Raw genomic sequence first — 6,000 nt, forward strand, 5'->3', positions numbered from 1 at the left:
ATATAGAGCCTCTTTCCCCTAGATATCATCATATAGAGCCTCTTTCACCTAGATATCATCACATAGAGCCTCTTACACCTAGATATCATCATATAGAGCCTCTTTCCCCTAGATATCATCATATAGAGCCTCTTTCACCTAGATATCATCACATAGAGCCTCTTTCACCTAGATATCATCACATAGAGCCTCTTTCACCTAGATATCATCATATAGAGCCTCTTTCACCTAGATATCATCACATAGAGCCTCTTACACCTAGATATCATCATATAGAGCCTCTTTCCCCTAGATATCATCATATAGAGCCTCTTTCACCTAGATATCATCACATAGAGCCTCTTTCACCTAGATATCATCACATAGAGCCTCTTTCCCCTAGATATCATCATATAGAGCCTCTTTCACCTAGATATCATCACATAGAGCCTCTTTCACCTAGATATCATCACATAGAGCCTCTTTCCCCTAGATATCATCATATAGAGACTCTTTCTAGATATCATCATATAGAGCCTCTTTCACCTAGATATCATCATATAGAGCCTCTTTAACCTAGATATCATCATATAGAGACTCTTTCTAGATATCATCATATAGAGCCTCTTTCACCTAGATATCATCATATAGAGCCTCTTTCCCCTAGATATCATCATATAGAGCCTCTTTCACCTAGATATCATCATATAGAGCCTCTTTCCCCTAGATATCATCATATAGAGACTCTTTCCCCTAGATATGATCACATATAGACTCTTTCACCTAGATATCATCATATAGAGCCTCTTTCACCTAGATATCATCATATAGAGCCTCTTTCACCTAGATATCATCATATAGAGCCTCTTTCACCTAGATATCATCATATAGAGCCTCTTTCACCTAGATATCATCACATAGAGCCTCTTTCACCTAGATATCATCACATACAGTTAGGTCCATATGTATTTGGACACAGGCACAATTTTTCTTTTTTTCAGGTATTTACCAACACATATTCAAGCTATAGTTATTTAATGGATATGGGCTGAAAGTGCACACTCTCAGGTTTAATTTGAGGGTATTTACATCCAAATTGGAGGAAGGGTTTAGGAATTACAGCTCTTGGGAGAGCCACCCCCCCTTTTTCAAGGGACCAAAAGTAATTGGACAATTGAATCAAAAGTGATTTCATGGACAGGTGTGGGCTATTCCTTCGTTATTTATTCATTAATTAAACAGGTAAAAGGTCTGGAGTTGATTCTAAGTGTAGTATTTGCATTTGGAATATATTGCTGTGAACCTACATCATGCGTTCAAAGGAGCTCTCCATGCAAGTAAAACAGGCCATCATTAGGCTTCAAAAACAAAATAAATCCATCCGAGAGATAGCAGGAATATTAGGAGTGGCCAAATCAACAGTTTGGTACATTCTGAGAAAAAAAGAATCCACTGGTGAGCTCAGCAACATAAAAAGGCCTGGACGTCCACGGAAGACAACAGTGGTAGATGATCGCAGGATCCTCTCCATGGTAAAGAAAAACCCATTCACAACATCCAGCCAAGTGAAGGACACTCTCCAGGAGGTAGGCGTGTCATTGTCAAAGTCTACAATCAAGAGAAGACTTCACGAGAACAAATACAGAGGGTTCACCACAAGGTGCAAACCATTCGTAAGCATCAAGAATAGAAAGGCCAGATTAGACTTTGCCAAAAAGCATCTAAAAAAGCCTGACCAGTTCTGGAAAAGCATTCTTTGGACGGATGAAACTAAAATCAACATGTACCAAAATGACGGGAAGAAAAAAGTATGGAGAAAGCTTGGAACAGCTCATGATCCAAAGAATACAACATCTTCTGTTAAACATGGTGGAGGCAGTGTGATGGCATGGGCATGCATGGCTTCCAGTGGCACTGGATCACTGGTGTTTATTGATGATGTAACAGAAGACAGAAGCAGCCGGATGAATTCTGAAGTGTATAGGAATATACTGTCTGCCCAGATTAAGCCAAATGCAGCAAAGTTGGTTGGACGGCGCTTCACAGTACAGATGGACAATGATCCAAAACACACTGCAAAAGCAACCCAGGAGTTTTTTAAGGAAAAGAAGTGGAATATTCTGCAATGGCCGAGTCAATCACCTGATCTCAACCCGATCGAGCATGCATTTCACTTGCTGAAGGTAAAACTAAAGGCAGAAAGACCTACAAACAAACAACAGCTGAAGACAGCTGCAGTTAAGGCCTGGCAAAGCATCACAAAGCAGGAAACCCAGTCTTTGGTGATGTCCATGAGTTCCAGACTTCAGGCAGTCATTGCCTGCAAAGGATTCTCAACAAAATATTAAAAATGAACATTTTATTTATGATTATATTAATTTGTCCAATTACATTTGAGCCCCTGAAAATAGGGGTACTGTGTATAAAAATGGTTGCAGTTCTTAAAATGTTTACTTGATATTTTTGTTCAACCCCTTTAATTAAAGCTGAAAGTCTGCACTTCAAATTCATATTGATTGTTTCATTTTAATTTTATTCTGGTGGTATACAGAACCAAAAGTATGAAAATTGTGCCTGTGTCCAAATATATATGGACCTAACTGTATAGCCTCTTTCACCTAGATATCATCATATAGAGCCTCTTTCCCCTAGATATCATCATATAGAGCCTCTTTCACCTAGATATCATCATATAGAGCCTCTTTCCCCTAGATATCATCATATAGAGCCTCTTTCACCTAGATATCATCATATAGAGCCTCTTTCCCCTAGATATCATCATATAGAGCCTCTTTCACCTAGATATCATCATATAGAGCCTCTTTCCCCTAGATATCATCATATAGAGCCTCTTTCACCTAGATATCATCACATATAGACTCTTTCACCTAGATATCATCATATATAGACTCTTTCACCTAGATATCATCATATAGAGCCTCTTTCACCTAGATATCATCATATAGAGCCTCTTTCACCTAGATATCATCATATAGAGCCTCTTTCACCTAGATATCATCATATAGAGCCTCTTTCACCTAGATATCATCACATAGAGCCTCTTTCACCTAGATATCATCACATATAGACTCTTTCACCTAGATATCATCATATAGAGACTCTTTCACCTAGATATCATCATATAGAGCCTCTTACACCTAGATATCATCATATAGAGACTCTTTCTAGATATCATCATATAGAGCCTCTTTCATCTAGATATCATCATATAGAGCCTCTTTCACCTAGATATCATCATATAGAGCCTCTTTCACCTAGATATCATCACATATAGACTCTTTCACCTAGATATCATCATATAGAGCCTCTTTCCCCTAGATATCATCATATAGAGTCTCTTTCACCTAGATATCATCATATAGAGCCTCTTTCACCTAGATATCATCATATAGAGCCTCTTTCACCTAGATATCATCATATAGAGACTCTTTCACCTAGATATCATCATATAGAGACTGTGTCTGTTCCCCGAACTTGGAAATCCAAAAAAACGTTCAAACCCATCTAAGGTTAAAAATGTAATTGATGTTCAACAAATAAAAAACGTCTCAGGTTACAACTGTAACCTATGTTCCCTGAGAACAGGGAACGAGACAATACGTCATCGACGCTTTGGGGAACGCCTCAGGCGTGACAGGTGTCTGAAATCAAATATCAACTCACAGCAATCATGCTGACCGGCGACAGCCCGTGCATCATCAGCTTAAATGATGAGCGCGCAACCTGGATGTATAAAAAGGGCGCCTTGAAACCGTAACAACATCCTATCGTCTTCAGGGACTGTTGCAGGCAGGCCCCGAGGCATGGCAGGGAGACGTATTGTCTCGTTCCCTGTTCTCAGGGAACATAGGTTACAGTTGTAACCTGAGACGTTCCCTTTCGAAGGGAACTCAACAATACGTCATCGACGCTTTGGGGAACGAAATACCCACTCCGCCATGCTGAGGGGAGTGCATGCCCAAAGGCAGTGACAACTGTCAGAACCAAAAGTTCAGAGAACACTGGGACCACTCACCCTTAGGTCATATCGGGCTTTCAGTGACAGCACTCCCTACCGGTCATAGCCCAAGCTAATGAACCAAAAAACTGCCAACACATAGTTAATGTGGGGTATATCTGGGCCAGCTCAAAGGCTTAGGACCACAACTTTCAAAAAAGAAGGGGTCATTTCTAGGGAGTGTGGCTAGGGGGACCCAAAGGACTCCCAGCCAGTCACTATTCAGGAGAGCATGCCTCCTGAAATGCCTCCAGGCTGGCCTGGTGATCTATACTAAGACACACAGTCTGGCCATTGCCTGTCTGTCCGAGACAGAACCTCTGGAAGTTGCCTTGGATAAGGCATCCAAAAACCGAAGGCCTGCGAAGCTGGCAGAAACCATTCAGTCACGGATCACAGAGACGGGATCTCATGGAGAGTGTGACTACATTTTGAAACGACGAACGTTGTCCACTCGATCCACGGGTCTACCCAGTGCTCGCTCCGAACACTGGGGACGTAAGAGAGGGTTCAAACCAGGAAGGTATACTGAGGCCTAAGACCTGATGATCCCCTCATGTGGGCTGCTCCAGAATGTGAGAGCTCATATCAGGAAGGCCGGTGAGGCCTGAAACCTGGTGACCACAGATACCTGTGGGAGCGCATACTCATGGAGCTACCTTCAGAAAGGCCTAATGAGGCCTGTAACCACAGAATGTGGGAGATAGCTTGAAAGTGAGGCGCCTGTCATAATACAATGTGACAGAAGACGCATCTAGAGTGAGACCCAAGGTGGAGAACCGGAGTCTGAGTCATGTAAAAAAGGGAATGAAGCGGGCAGCGCATAACCCTAAAATATGGATTTTTAGAAAGTACACGAAACGAAAGTGCGTGTGCTTAGCCATTCCGAATCCAGGAAGGCCTGGTGAGGCCTCTAACCTGGCAACCACAGTATGTGGGAGCTCATACTCAGGAAGGCCTGTGAGGCCTAAAACCTGGCGACCACAGAAAGTGGGAGCTCATACTCAGGAATGCCGGAGAGGCCTATAACCTGACAGCCACACAATGTGGGGCTACCTTCAGAAAGGACTAATGAGGCCTGTAACCACAGAATGTGGGAGATAGCTTGAAAGTAAGGTGCCTGTCATAATACATTGTGACAGAAGACACATCTAGAGTGAGACCCAAAGTGGAGAACCGGAGTCTGAGTCATGTAAAAAAGGGAACGAAGCGGACAGCGCACAACCCTTATCATAAATATGGATTTTAGAAAGTACACGAAACGAAAGTGCGTGTGCTTAGCCATTCTGAATCCAGGAAGGCCTGGTGAGGCCTCTAACCTGGCGACCAACGCATGTGGGAGCTCACGCTCAGGAAGGCCTGGAGAGTCTTACCTGATAACCACAAAATGTGGAAGTTGGCTAGAGAAAGGCGTCCGTTGTAGCATACTTTGACAACAGGACGCATCTAGAGTGGAACCCAAAGTGAAAGACCAGGGTCTGAGCCACAAAGGAAGGGACCGAAGCGTACAGCGCATGACCCTTACCATAAAAAATGGATTTTAGAAAGAACACAAGATGTTCAGTCGTGTGACTTACCATAAGAATGGATTTAATGAAATCGAGGTGCATGTACTTCATCACTCTATATTCAGGAAGGCCTAGTGAGGCCTGTGACCTGACGACCATAGAATGTGGGAGCTCGTATCCAGGAAGGCCGGTGAGGCCTGTAACCTGGTAACCACAGCATGTGGGAACCCATGATCAGGAAGGCCAGATGAGGCCTGTAACCTGATAGTCACAATGCGTGGGAGCTCACATTCAGGAAGGCCTGATGAGGCCTGCAACCTGACCTGTGGAAGCTCACAACCAGTGAGGCCTATACCCCAGCGACCACAGTAAGTGGGGGTTCACATTCAGGAAGGCTTGGTGAGGCCTGCAACCTGACATGTGAAAGCTCATAACCAGGAAGGCCGATTCTAGGAGGCCTGAAGCCTGGTGACCACTAAATGTGGGAGCTCATAC

Source organism: Phoxinus phoxinus (assembly GCF_949152265.1).
Source record: "Phoxinus phoxinus genome assembly, chromosome: 8".
Taxonomy (NCBI): domain Eukaryota; kingdom Metazoa; phylum Chordata; class Actinopteri; order Cypriniformes; family Leuciscidae; genus Phoxinus; species Phoxinus phoxinus.